At 43.3% G+C, this 15,015-nt stretch overlaps 1 protein-coding gene across 3 annotated transcripts in view; it reads left to right on the top strand.

Moving 5' to 3' along the window:
- Nucleotides 1–2,426: 2,426 nt before the first annotated feature.
- Nucleotides 2,427–15,015, top strand: part of ITCH (itchy E3 ubiquitin protein ligase) — a 121,473-nt gene continuing 108,884 nt past the window's right edge. For 2 of the 3 annotated variants that reach the window (XM_079946531.1, XM_079946529.1), the window contains exons 1-2: nucleotides 2,427–2,814; nucleotides 7,198–7,275. The gene's annotated coding sequence lies outside the window, so the exon portion shown is untranslated. Of the gene's footprint in view, nucleotides 2,815–7,197; nucleotides 7,276–14,713; nucleotides 14,746–15,015 lie in introns of all 3 variants that reach the window. The other variant, XM_079946530.1, reaches the window with a different exon arrangement.

Raw genomic sequence — 15,015 nt, 5'->3', positions numbered from 1 at the left:
CATAGTCCACCCAGCATAGTGGTTCTCAAAATGTGATCCCTAGGCATCAACATCACCTGGGAATTGTTAGAAATGCAAATTCTTGGGCCTGATTCCAGAACTTCCTGACTTAAGAAATTCTGGGTGTGTTACTTGGCAATCTGGGTTTTAATAAGCCCTCCAGCTGATTCTGATGCACTCTAAAGTTTGAGAAGCTGGCATGTAGTAGAAAGAGATGCATTTTTGGAATAAAATGAGTATACATTTAAAACATATATTTGTTTTGTATATACTTTTCTTGACATATAATATACAGAAAAATACACATATCATAAATATGCAGCTTGATGAATTCTCACAAAGTGAACATGCCTGTGTACCAGCACCCAGGTCAAGACAGAACATTTTTACCAGCCCCAAGAACCCCTTTTTTTGTCTCCTTCCTGGTATTACCTTCCCTCAAAGGTAATCACTATCCTGACTTCAAACACCATACATTAGTTTTGCCTAACATTAGATAATTTAAAAATTGTATATGAAGACAGAATCTGGAGCGGACTTCGGTTGGATCCCTGGTTCCTGGCTGAGTGATCTGGACCATTCATCTAATTTCCTTGAGACTCATTTCCCTCTCTGTATAATGGGCATAAAAAATACCTCATACCTTAAAGGCACACTGTGTTCCCCAATCTTGCCTAGTGATAAGAATCACCTGGGGCACTAGTTAAAAAATCCACATTTCCCCATTTTTTTTTTTTTTTTTTTTTTTTTTGCGGTACGCGGGCCTCTCACCGCCACAGCCCCTCCCGCCGCGGAGCACAGGCTCCCGGGTGCGCAGGCCCAGCGGCACGTGGGATCCTCCCGGACCGGGGCACGAACCCGCGTCCCCTGCATGGGCAGGCGGACTCCCAACCACTGCGCCACCAGGGAAGCCCTCCCCCATTCTTAATAGGACAAAAATTGGTTGGGGGTGCAGAGGTAATTTTTAAAAAAAATTTTTTTTTCTAAATTTATTCTTTTGTTTTTGTCATGTGGCGCTGTGCAGCTTGCAGAATCTTAGTTCCCCAACCAGGGACTGTACCTGCGCCCTCCACAGTGAAAGCGTGGAGCCTAACCACTGGACTGCCAGGGAATTCCCTCTGCCCCCCAGTTTTTTTGTAAAAGCATAGATATATGGCACATAAATTGATAAACAGCATGTTTGTGATATTAAAATTTCATGAGGGAATTTAGGAAAAAATGTCTAGGACTTCCCTCGTGGTCCAGTGGTTAAACCTCCGTGCTTCCACTGCAGGGGGCACGGGCCTGGACCGGGAACTAAGATCCCGCATGCTGCATGGGGCGGCCAAAAAGAGAAAAAAAATGTAAAAATGTTCCTTACAGAGACGATAATTTCAAAAAAAGGTGAGAAACACTGCCTACCACAGTGATTCTCCAAGTGTGGTCTGTGGTTAAAAATGCAAAATCTGAGGCTTGACCTCAGAGTTACCAAATTGGAAATCCTGGGGGTGAGGCCCAGCAAACTATGGTTTAAGTCCTGCGCTTGATTCTGATGGGCACTAGAGTTTGAGAACCATTGCGCTAGACAATGTGAATGGGGTGGGGTTATAGGAATCTGTATGTTTAACAAGCTCTCCTAAGGTACATTGCAGGAAACAATGACATGGAGGATTTGAAAGTATTTGAAAAGTGTAAGTGACTTTACAGATGGTAAAATACTATTTTCATTAAGAGGAACACGCTAAACAATAATAGCAAAGGTCACTAATTACTAAGCACTTAGTTGTGCCTCTGAGTCCACTTGCACAGCCTGTTCTCACAACCCATGACGGAAGTTAAGAGGTTGGACTCTGAAACCAGACTGCCTGGGTTCTTATCCAACTTGTGACTTGGTTTGTGCATCTGTAAAGTGAGGAAAATGAAGGTACTTCCCTCATAGATTTGTTTTGAGGATTAAAGAATCTTATTGATCAGGGGACTTCCCTGGTGGTCCAGTGGGTAAGACTCCATGCTCCCAATGCATGGGGCCCGGGTACCATTCCTGGTCAGCGAACTAGATCCCGCCTGCATGCCACAACTAAGAAGTCCACACGAAGTCCACATGCAGCAACTAAGACCCTGCATACCACAACTAAGACCCCACGCAGCCTAAATAAATAAATGTGTTAAAAACCAAAAAAGAATCTTATTGATCAGCTCTTAGAACACCTGCCATGTTGGCACCACTTACGTTTAAGCTGTTTTCATCATCCCTAAGTGCACCCTGTTAAAAGGTGGAGTTGAATCCAATCAATGCAACTCCTGAGTGTACTTTCCTAAGGACTAAGCTACAGTTCAGTGGTTCTCAAAGTGTGATCTCCTACCAGTAGTACACCAGAGAGCTTGTCCGAAATGTAAATTATTAGGTCCTATCCCAGATCTGATGAATTAGAAACTTTGGGGGTGGGGCCCAGTAGTCTTAAGTTTTAACAAGCCCTTCAGGTGATTCTGATGCACGCTAGAGTTTTGGATCCGCAGCTACAGCTTTTAGAGGTTCTGGTGTGTGATTAGGAGGGTTTTCAAAAAAAGCCTAGAGGTACTGGAAGCAATCCAAGCGTCCCTCCCACCTGACTGAGCGCAAACCCCGATTTAGCTGCGCTCATCAGCCTCTGCGAGCTCTTCCTGCCGGCAGCGGGCTAGTGCGCAAGACCTTCTGGGGCTTGTAGGCCGGATCGCTCTCGAGCTGGAGGCGCCTGCGTGTTGGCCGCCAACTCGCTCTAGTAGCTGTGGTCCGGGCTCGGGACCGGCTGCCATCTTAGTCGAGGGACGCAAGAGTCGCCGCCGCCCCGAGTCCCGGTAAAAACCCGTGGGCGGACTGGAGGCAGTTCTGGGGAGAGGGAGGGTCCTGGATAAGCGTGTCCGAGGAGAACGAGGGATGGAGGAGTGCGGCGCGTCAGTCGGGACCCCAGAGCCGCGGCTGCTTCCTCTTCCCTCAGAGCCGGTGCCCGTGGGGGGCGCGGGGAGCTCGGGCTAGTGGCAGGGGCCCGGCGGGGGTCGGGGTGGGTCGGCTGGACGCACCCAGCGGCCACTCTTGGGCTCAGGCGTCCGGAGCCCCTAGCCTTACGGGCGCCAACTTATGAGAGGACTGGGCCGCAGTGGGCGCCCGCAGGGTCTGGCCCCGAGCCCCTCAGCCCCGCCCGGGGGCCACTCTGCCGCGGCCCGGCCTACGCGCGGGGCCGGGCGGCAGCGGCAGGCGCGGGCGACGTGGCCCTGCGAGGGGCGGTGGCCGGGCCCACCTGCCACCCGCTGCCCTTCCCGAGACTTTTTGGAGCCCCCACTCGCGAGAGGGGCCCAGTACAGCGGCTGCCTCTCTTCTCTCTTCCACTCCCCTCCTCCCTCCATTGTCCCCCAGCATGGTGGTCCCGGCCCCGGCGTCGTCCTCCGCGCCCGCTGTCGGCGCGGAGTTTTGCAGACGTGGAGCTGTCAGTGTCCTTCCTCCTGAGAGTGCCCTTTTCTTTAGTGGAGAGAAGAAAAAAAGTAGCCGTGATGAAGACATGACTTAGGGGTGACTAAGTGGGGAACTCAAGTTTTCAGACTTAGCTCCGGGCCGCGACTCAAAGAGAGATAAACACACGGTTTTTTTGCCCCAGGTAGACGTTGGGCCCCAAGTTAGCGATGTAACCAGGTGAATTTGCAAACTACCCGAAATCCACGGTTCGCAGCAACAACTCAGCTTGTTGTCTTGGTTATATTCATGTCTTAATCTTGTTAGATTTTCTGCCATTATTCAACAGCTTCATTATACTTTTTTGGGAGTGAGGGGTGGGGAAGGACGAGTGGGATTTTTCTTTGAAAATTAACGAGGCACTTGAGCCAGACACCTATCATTGTACTTAGTTGGGGTCTCGCATGTATTCCTAACATAATTAGGTCTTAAGGAAGTACTAAAGGCAGTGTATTTCCACCCTGAAAATGGGCTAAGGATTTGTTTCTCAGCCGAAGTAAAGTTCTCATGGCAGCTCTGTTGAGAGGCTTCACTGTGTATTCATAGGTTTACTCAAGGTACGATTACTTCATTTTTAAGATTTAGAAATGAAGGTGGAAATTCACCTGCTTTTTTGAACAGTGAATGTAAATTTTTTGGAGTGTGAGTCCAAAAGGAATTCCTTCATCTTCAGCATATGAGTCAAGTCAGCAAGGATATGATATGAAATAAACAAGTGCAGAATACTTCTTCAGTGTATTCTAGAATAAATCATTTCTACATTAGTTAAAGAACTATCTTTACACCTATTGGAAGAGACAAACCACTAGCCCCCAAATTTGACCATTAGAATAATTAGGGGAGCTTTTGAAAAGTAGAAATTTCAGGGCCTCATTCCCTGAGATTGATTTAATACCTTTGGGTTAAAACTTGCCTCAGGCAATTCTGATGGTCTTAGGAACCATTGAGACAAACAATACTTTGGATAAACCAAAAAGCTTTGAGACAGTAGAGGAGGTAACCAGTTGTGTCCCGGTTGACCTGAGAAGGAGGAAGGATCTGCTTCTGGACCTAAGTTGGGTGTTAGGTGATGAGTAGGATGGGGATTGTGATGGGGAAAGGGAAGGAGGGCAGACAGAGGAAACACCTTAATACTGTGCGTAAATGGGAGAGGATTGTGGAAGAAAAAGAGCAGGGAGTGGGATGGGGAAGGAGAGCACTGTGGATGTGAGGCCAGAAAGGTAAAAGGCTACTATATGAAAAGTTCTAAGTATAATGCAAAAAAACTTGTTTTATGTTGTTAGCAATAGATACACATTTTTGAACAGGGAAGTGATATGAGTAGATGTTTGCTTTAGAAAGATTGCTTTGGTGACAAGAGTGAAAAAGGATGGAAGAGTGGCTGTTGCAGAGGTCTAAGTGAGAAGTGAAAGGCTTGACCTTGTAGAGAGGCTGTGGGGATGATCAAGGGATTGGATTTAGTTCTTTACTAGTGCAGTATTGTTGCCCTGTTTTTGTATGAGGATTTCTTTAGGACTCGTCTGGGTAAAAGGTTCCTTTTCTGTCAAAAGAACCCATTAACAAATCAGAATAATATTGATAGGTTATGTATGTTAATGGTATCAGAATGTATTGTTCTTTAGCATCCTTGATCAGGTGCAATTTGTAGAATTTGGAGATTAGACTGAAATTTATGACTATCAGTACTATTGATTTAAGCTTGTTGGAAGTGTTTTTCTCCCACCCTCAGAAACTTGGTTGTAGAATTTTAGAGTTGGAAGAGATTGTAGAGATTATCTACAGTCTGCAGTGGCAGATATATTTTGTTTTATGGGCCAACTTTCATTTGAAGTAGCTACCAGAGCCCTGTGTTGAGAAGGATTTTGATCTTATGCATTCTCTGGGAAAGTGAGTTATGATTGATTAGTGATTCCTCCTGTAGACACTAGTTATCTAATGGGTAGTATATGTGCCAGGTATATGCTATTCTTAGACTAGTCCAACCTGTTAGTTTTCTGTTTGTTTAAAAAAAAAACTGGGACTTCCTGGTGGCACAGTGGTTAAGAATGCGCCTGCCAATGCAGCCTCCAAGCCCTGGTCTGGGAAGATCCCACATGCCTAGGAGCAACTAAGTCCGTGTGCCACAACTACTGAGCCTGCACTCTAGAGCCCACAAGCCACAACTACTGAGCCCGTGTCACAGCTGCTGAAGCCCACACGCCTAGAGCTCATGCTCTGCCACAAGAGAAGCCACCATAAAGAGAAGGCTGTGCACCACAACGAAGAGTAGCCCCCGCTCGCTGCAACTAGAGAAAGCCCGCATGCAGCAACGAAGACCCCACGCAGCCAAAAATAAATAAATTTAAAGAAGAAAAAAAAAACTAGTTAAGAATCAGAGCTAGAAATAGAACCAAGTTTTGTAACTTGTAGCCTCTTCTCCAGTGTATCAAGATGAATGTGTGCTAGTAAAGAGCTTTTGTTATTAGACCAAAAGAAAAAAAGTATTTCTAGCCTGAGCCTCTTCACTGTTTAGTTAAGAGTTTAACAAGGAACTTTGGCCTAGAAGTGAGTTTTGTTATATTCATTCTGGCTTAAGAAATTTGTGTTGGGACTTCCCTGGTGGCGCAGTGGTTAAGAATCCGCCTGCCAGTGCAGGGGACACGGGTTCGAGCCCTGGTCCGGGAAGATCCCACATGCTGTGGAGCAACTAAGCCCGTGTACCACAACTACTGAGCCTGCGCTCTAGAGCCTGTGAGCCACAACTGCTGAGCCCGCATGTCACAACTACTGAAACCCACGCACATAGAGCCTGTGCTCCGCAACAAGAGAAGCCACCTTAATGAGAAGCCCGCGCACTGCAATGAAGAGTAGCCCCCTACTCACCGCAACTAGAGGAAGGCCGTGCACAGCAACAAAGATCCAACGCAACCAAAAATAAATAAATAAATTTATTAAAAAAAAGAAATTTGTGTTAGTACTCATAGGAAATAGTGTTCCCCCCTCCCCCCCGGCTTCCTTTCTTGTTCCTCACTCTTCTGTTTTGGGTTTTGGGGATTGGTTTCCTTTATATGAATTAACGCAAAAGTGTATAAAGGTTTTTCCCCCCCCTCCTATATTATAGCACCTGGTCAAATTCTGGGCTCATAATAAGCACTCAGTAAAGGCATGTTGATTTTTGTGGCTGTAAATGATACTGGCTTTGAGTCAATATAAATTAGCAAGGGGGCGGGTTGCAGAACTGAATTGCAGCATTCTCTGGTTGAGAGGTCAACCCTCAGCTAAAAATGTTGGGTTGGAAACTAGCCTCACGACTAGAAGTAGTTAACCAGAAGCTGTTCCTTGCCTCTGTCCTCTTTCAGTCTAGCAGTGTACTGTCCTTGGAGAACTACTGCCAACTCAGCTCTTTACTTCTTTTCAGAACTGGCTATACTCTGATCCTTGGAGTACTTTTCTTTTCTTATCCCTAGGAGCTTCCAAGTTGCAAGGATAGTCCTTACTGTGACCCCAATAGAGTATGTGTTTATATGGCCATCCTCGTTTTGCCATGTAGCCGTATGCAGGTGGGGGTCACCCCTTACAGAATGTGAGTCATTTTCTCCCCGACTCACCTTCTTATCCTGCCTGCTCCATCAAAAATTATCTGTGCCATGAAACTTTTTAAAGGACATTGTGCTGTCAGATTCCTGAGGTCATTGCTGATCTGATGTGTTTAACCATAGGAATAATGTGTTAATGGACCCTCCTTCCTCTCTCAGGTAACATGCATTTAACAGTGGCCTTCTGGAGACAGCGCCTTAACCCAAAGAAGTGACTTCAAACAGTGAAAACTTCAGGTATGGTGGCGTGCCTGTGAGAGAGATTGGGGGGCAAGAATGTTGCTGAGGGTGAGCCCTGGTCATATTAACAGCTGTGAGGAGGTATGGGGAGACACCAGTGTTCATGCTGGCTAAATCAGTTGGTTGAAGAAATAGACATTTCTACCTGGACCTGAAACCCAAAGCTGCCTTTAGAAGGATTAGCCATATTGTACAATGTGAGCCACATTGTACTGTTAATTTGAGTCCTGAGGACTGACTTTTCTGTTTTTCTAGCTTCCCTAGACATACATAAACTTTTCCCACTTGTGCTATTTTATAAACATTTATCTCTGTATACTTGTCCAGACATGTGCATGTATATGGTTAAAAAGTGTAGGAATTAAAAAGAAGACAATATGGTTCAGTGGAAAAAGAATAGAGGACTTGGAAAGAAAAGGTCTGGGTTTTGATTTGATTTTGCCACTGACAAACTGATAGTTGGCAAATTACTTAATATTGACAGGACTTAGTTTATATATCTGTAAAATAGATGTGTTGATTCCTACCTGCCTCCCTGGCATTGTTGTGAGGATCAAATATTGGGTTGGCCAAAAAGTTCTTTCGTTCTTTTTCTGTAAGATGTTATGGAAAAACCCAAACAAACTTTTGGCCAACCCAATAAAATAATACATATTAAATCTTTAGAAAAAAAATGAATTCACAGCTTAAGGCATTATGTAGATCTACAAGGTGGGAGGAGTTGGCAATAATATTTAAAAGGAAAGCAGGACAGGACAGATGCACTTTAAAAGATCAGGAGAGGAAAAAAAATAAAAGATCAGGAGAGAGAAAAGGAAGACTACTGGTTAAGAATAAAAGTAGAGCATAGGAAAAGTCAAGCAGTAAGAGAATAGGGGGTGAATGAAGTAGAGCACGTGAATTGGTTGGTGAGAAAGCTGAATAGGAAGAGAGGATCCCTTTCATTTGCCTAACCCTAACCTTGCAACTGTTGTCATTACCACCTTTCTTCATATGTGTCTTATCCATACTGGGCTTCTTGTCTCCACTGTAAACGTCATAATAATAAAATGTTTATTATTCATTCAACTGTGTGACCCTTTGTGTTTAGCGTATATTTTTGTTAACAAATTGCCTTATAAATGCCAAGAGACCAAGGCTGTGACTTGCTTATTATGGTATCCCATGTCACTGCTATAATCAAATATGTGCTTAATCTGTTTTTTTTTTTTTAATAATTATAGAGAGAAAAGAAGGAGATAGGCTGCTTTGTGAGAGTTACTAGGGAAGGGAAGTGGTAAGAGGAAAAGTAGATAAATAAGAGATAGTAAGAAAAATTCTCAGGATAATGAAAGGAAAGACATGAAAATGAGAAAAATATGTAGAACAAGGGAAAAAGATGGTGTTATCTCCAGTTAATGGAACAAGGCAAATTTCATATCTTTAATGGTGATATAATACCTCACAAAAAGTTATGTGCTGGGAAAGATCATTCTCCATACCAAATATCTTTAAAATATTTCTAAAAGTATCCACTTCATCCTGAGCTCACAGAGTAGTTCTTTGTGGAAAGAAAACTGGGCCAATATTCAGGAGACATGGGTTCTGGCCTTGGTATTGCTTGTTAAATTCTGTGATCTTGAGCAATTCGCTTAAATCTCTCTGGACTGCATTACTTGTCTATTGAAAGCATGAACACAATGCTCTCTCCTAGCTCATTGATTATTCTCTGTGCTTCATATGCCAGCTCACTAATTTTTCAGGGCTTTGTTGATACAATATAGGACTGGTCTCAGGAAAGCTTATAATAGGACTTCATAAAATCCAGTGCTTTATAAATGAGAAGCCATTTTATTTAAGTTCTATTTTATTTATTTATTTATTTATTATTATTTTTTTGGCTATGCTGCATGGCTTGCGAAATCTTAGTTCCCCAACCAGGGATTGAACCATGCCTCCTGCAGTGGAAGTGTGGAGTTCTAACCACTGGACTGCCAGGGAATTCCCTTAAGTTCTACTTTAAACATTGGTAGAGAGACTTACAGGAAATCTAAGTATAGGAATGTTAAGTTTGTAATACTCAGTAAGCATTTATTGAGCCCCTGTTATGCTAGGTCCCAGAGGGTACTCTGCCTCAAGGATTTTGTTTTTGTCAGGAAAACAAACTTGTTCACCGGTAATTATTGTAAACAGCAAGATGATAAATGCTATAATAAGGATTTTGTTGCACTGCAATTTAAGATACTTGGATATCTTGGTTCCTTTAATATAATTGAATATATGCTAACTGCTGCTTTGTGCTAGGCATTGCAGGGACTCATGGAAAAAGCAGTCCCTGCCTTCAAGAAACTTGCAGTTTTTTTCACATCTGCAGACTGTTTACCCAAATATATATAACCTTCTACTCCAGGAGAGAGAAGGATTTTTGTACTGAATCACTTTGTATTTTTTTTTTTTTTTTTTTTTGTGGTACGTGGGCCTCTCACTGTTGTGGCCTCTCCTGTTGCGGAGCACAGGCTCCAGACGCGCAGGCCCAGCGGCCATGGCTCATGGGCCCAGCTGCTCCGTGGCATGTGGGATCTTCCCGGACCGGGACACGAACCCGTGTCCCCTGCATCGGCAGGTGGACTCCAACCACTGCACCACCAGGGAAGCCCCTAAAATTTAGTCTTGGATTCTTCGTTCCAGAGAGTCCGTTCAGTTGGTCACAGAGGAAAGTATGGTAGGGAATCATATTGTAGGGGTTAACAGTATGTACTGGAGTTAGATTGTCTGATTTTGAATTCTGGCTCTACCGTGTCCTGGCAGTATGACCTTGGCCAAGTTGCTTAACTTCTGTTTTGTTTGTTTAATTTATTTATTTTATTTATTAAGTTTTTGGCTGTGTTGGGTCTTTGCTGCTGTGCATGGGCTTTCTCTATAGTTGCGGCAAGCGGGGGCTACTCTTCATTTCGGTGTGCGGGCTTCTCATTGCGGTGTCTTCTCTTGTTGCGGAGCACGGGCTCTAGGCCTGTGGGCTCAGTAGTTGTGGCTCGCGGGCTCTAGAGTGCAGCTCAGTAGTTGTGGTGCTCGGGCCTAGTTGCTCTGCGGCATGTCGAATCTTCCCGGACCAGGGCTTGAACCTGTGTCCCCCACATTGGTAAGCAGATTCTTAACCACTTTGCAACCAGGGAAGCCCTGCTTAACTTCTTTGTGCCTTAGTTTCCTCATCAGTAAATTGAGAATAATAGTAACATGTATCCATAGGGTTGTTGTGTGGACTAAATGAGATAATGTATTTTTGCTTGAACAATAGTTGGCTCAAAATAAGCAGGAAATGTTAATTGCCAGTATTACTGTTGTCATTATCACATTATCATCATCACCAACCTTGTCCTTCTTAAAATTATTTTCTTAATTTATTAATTCATTCAGTAAATTTATCTAGGGTGAGCACTGTAAAGTCAAATGCCTACAAGGGCTAGATGAACATTTTAAACAGTAATGATAGATCAGATCGGGACTTAAGTGATTTAGGGAATTCATGTCACTCCAGTGAGGCAGCTGTTATGCAGCTTTGGCCCACTTTATTTTTTTTAATTGAGGTGAAATTCATCATTTAAAAATATATAATTCAGTGTTGGCTCACTGTTGATCTGGCAGGGGGCTGAGGGGGGGTGGCGTGTAGACAGAGTGTGGCCTGAACATCTTAACTTTTTTCTGAACAGAAGCTAGAATTCCAGATTTTGAGAGAAATTTTTATTTTTAAATGTTGGCAACTTAATGAATTCATAAAAAACTCTGTGAGCCAAGCAAATCACCACTGTGGGCAGGATTTGTCTTGTGGGTTGCCATTCTGCAGCCTCTGATCTGGGGCTCAATTTTTTGCAGCATAACCCATGTTCCCTGCCCTCTGGGAAGAAAGTCCTTACCCACATAGGGATTTTTAAAATTCAAGGGGTACCTTAGAGAAGTCTAGGGCTGAATGAGGAGTATATAGAATAATTAAGGCAAAGAGGAGGAGAGAAGTTATTTAAAACTGGGATTCAGAATGGGCAAAATGGCAGGAATGGACTTGAGATGGTGGAAGTACAGTGAATTTAGATTAATCTGAAGAGGGTTTGTGTGGTCCGCGTAAGAAGAGAAAGTTTGGAAAAATTAAGAGACAAGTGTAGGGGCAGAAAAAATTTCTCTTCTTCCCTTCTAGGTTCTTTGACTGGTCTAATCATTGATATAAGACAGATTAACAGGAGAAAAACAGATTTCCTAAATATGGTATGGGAGCCCCATAAAAGTATGAGACCCAAAGGGCAGCCACCTAATAGAGGCTTATATGAACATCCTGACCTAAGGGAAGGGGTAGGGGTCTGGGGATACAAAAGGAAGAGGAGAGGAGATGTTTGGAAAATAAGGTTGCCTTGATGTGCGGGTAAGTTTCTTAGGTAAAAAGATATCTCTGGCAATAGTTCTCTTCTTGATACAGGCCTCCTTTCCAGTGTAAATTTAGGCAGTTGAGGGGGAGGTAAAGAGCTTTTACTGAATCTGCTGAGTTTTGATTGTTTTTAGCTCAAAATAATCCTTATGCCAAAGTAGCATATTTTGGGGTGAAAAATTCTGCTCCCCTTCACCAGCCTTTTTATTTTGGGATAACCTTATTTTGGGATAACCTTAAGTCTTGTTGACTGACAGGATGACATGGTATTTTATGAAGATTTATTCGGTAATATTGAGGTCTACAGTATTTAACTAGGGTTGGTAGTGTCTGGAGGTAGGGAGAGCAGGCTAGGGAGGTGGTAGTGAGAATGGAAAGTGAAAGACAGAAGCTTGTATTTGGGTCACTCTGTGACAGTAGGACCCTGCAGTAAAGAGGGCAAATTTTGAAAGCTTTTCCCATATTCATTCTTCTGTAAAAAAAACTGGGATATGTGAGGATAATACTAAAGAGGCTATCCCTCTTTTTTTTTTGGCTGCGTTGAGTCTTCGTTGTTGCGCGCAGGCTTTCTCTAGTTGCGGTGAGTGGGGACCACTCTTTGTTGCAGTGCACGGGCTTCTCATTGTGGTGGCTTCTCTTGTGGAGCACAGACTCTAAGCCTGTGGGCTTCAGTAGTTGTGGCTCACGGGCTCTAGAGCACAGGCTTAGTAGTTGTGGCGCATGGGCTTAGTTGCTCCGTGCCATGTGGGATCTTCCTGGACCAGGGCTCGAACCCGTGTCTCCTGCATTGGCAGGCGGATTCTTAACGACTGCGCCACCGGGGAAGTCCTATCCCTCTTTTTTCATGTTGTGGATCTTCATTACTCAGCCCCAGCACCCTCTTTAATGATGGATCACGTACATAGTCTTATGATTTCCCAGCTTCATAAGAATAGAAAAGGAAGAAGTAAAGTAGTTCAACTGCTTATTACATTTCTAGTTTCACATTTTTGGTCAGCTCAGTTAATCTCTGAGGAGTTTATGTAGACTTCAGTTTTGGGGTTTTTTTTCGTGTTTTTTTTTAGACTTCAGTTTAAACATGGAATTTTTGTATTTAACAAGGTTTGGAAACACTAACAAAAGATTTTTTTATGTAAAAAATGTAGAATTTTGTTGCAGAAACTTGACAAAGTGATTAATTTATGATTTAGAATGTTTAAAAAAACTGATAAATGTAGAAAGGTGGAATGTGTTTATTTTGTATAATCAGAGAAAGTGATTTTTAGGATTTAATTTTCACCAGGCCTTTTGTTCTGTTTATACTTTCTCATGAAAATTTTCTTGACATACACAGGAAGGTTAATTCCATATTCTTGACTAAAATGCAAAATGTAGTTATTGTAAGTAGTCTTTTTTTTTTTTTTTTTTTTTTTTGCGGTGCACGGGCCTCTCACTGTTGCGGCCTCTCCCGTTGCGGAGCACAGGCTCCGGATGCGCAGGCTCAGCGGCCATGGCTCACGGGCCCAGCCGCTCCGCGGCATGTGGGATCCTCCCTGACTGGGGCACAAACCCGTGTCCCCTGCATCGGCAGGTGGACTCTCAACCGCTGCGCCACCAGGGAAGCCCTGTAAGTAGTCTTTTTAGAAAGTAATTTGAATAGTGTGTTAGATATAGCCTGAGCATTCAGAATATTTGAGATAGTAACATTTCCCTCATTGATGAATAAGAATACTGAACTGGGCCTATGAAAAGTAGACAAAGTTGCCGCCATCATAGATATGCAGCAACAGCGTCAAATTGAGCTAAATTTAAGTCTCATTTAATGGAAAAGGGATTTGTTTTTTGTTCCTTGAATTTTTGAAGCATGGTCTAACCTAGATTTTGGAGTTCATTTGTTCTGAAAATTAAAAGGGATTTTTAGGTGGCTCATTTAATTATAGGTCTTCTGTGGAAGGAAAAGAACGTGGAAGAGGGATTAGCTGCATTTGTTTCTGTGGAAAGCTAGTAGTCAAAGGGAAATCCTAGATTATCTGTTTTTTCCCTTGAATTTTTGGAAGGAAAGACTTACTATAGGTCTTAATTAAAAACTGTATTATGTATGTATTGAAATGTGCAGAACCTAGGTACTGCTGCTTTTCCTTGTCCAGAATATTGCTGACATTGATCTGCAGTCATCTGTTCTCCCTTTGTCTTTATTTCATCTTGTTGGGGTTTTAGGAGAGTATGGAGATGTAGCACATATGTTCAGTCTGCCCTGTTTGATTTTACTATGTAAATTGATGTTTTCATTTGTAAGGGGCAAAGAAAATGATGAACTTATCTGTCCTGATTATTTTTTGTTTGCTATTGTGGTAAAATATGCATAACAAAATGTACAGTTTTAACCATTCTTAAGCGTTCAGTTCAGTGACATTAAATCTATTCACATTGCTGTACACCTGTTACCATGCATCTCCAGAATTTCATCATTCCAAACTGAAACTCTGTACCTATTACTAAGCAATAACGCCATTCCCCTCCTCTAGTCCCTGGTTACCACTATGCTAATTTTTGTCTCTGTAGAATTTGACTATTCTAGGTACCTCATGTAAGTAGAATCATACCATGTTTGTCCTTTGTGGCTGGCTTATTTAACTTACCACAGTGTCTTCAAAGTTCATGTTGTAGCATGTTCCAGAATTTCATTCTTTTTAAAAAGCTGAGGACTTCCCTGGTGGTGCAGTGGTTGAGAGTCCGCCTGCCGATGCAGGGGACACGGGTTCGTGCACTGGTCCGGGAAGATCCCACATGCCACGGAGCGGCTAGGCCCGTGAGCCATGGCCGCTGAGCCTGCATGTCCAGAGCCTGTGCTCCGCAACGGGAGAGGCCACAACAGTGAGAGGCCCGCGTACCGCAAAAAAAAAAAAAAAAAAAGCTGAATAATATTCCATTTTATGTGTATATCACATTTTGTTTATCAGCTCATCTATTGATGGACATTTGGGTTACCTTTTGGCTATTGTGAATAATGATGCTGTAAATGTGGCTGTATAAATATGTTTGAGTCTCTCCTTTCGGTTCTTTTAGGTATATTCCCAGACGTGGAATCAGTGGATCAAGTAGGAGTTCCAGGTTTTTTTGGTTGTTGTTTTTAAATTTATTTTTTTATTGAAGTATAATTGTTTTACAGTGTTGTTAATTTCTGCTGTATAAGCAGAGTGACTCAATTATGCGCATATATACATTCTTTTTTTTTTTTTGCGGTACGCGGGCCTCTCACTGTTGTAGCCTCTTCCGCTGCGGAGCACAGGCTCCGGACACGCAGGCTCAGCGGCCATAGCTCACGGGCCCAGCCGCTCCGCGGCATGTGGGATCCTCCCGGACCGGGG

Source organism: Stenella coeruleoalba (assembly GCF_951394435.1).
Source record: "Stenella coeruleoalba genome assembly, chromosome: 15".
NCBI classification, from domain to species: domain Eukaryota; kingdom Metazoa; phylum Chordata; class Mammalia; order Artiodactyla; family Delphinidae; genus Stenella; species Stenella coeruleoalba.
Note: the sequence above shows the minus strand (reverse complement) of the source record. Positions and strands in the feature narration are given on the sequence as shown.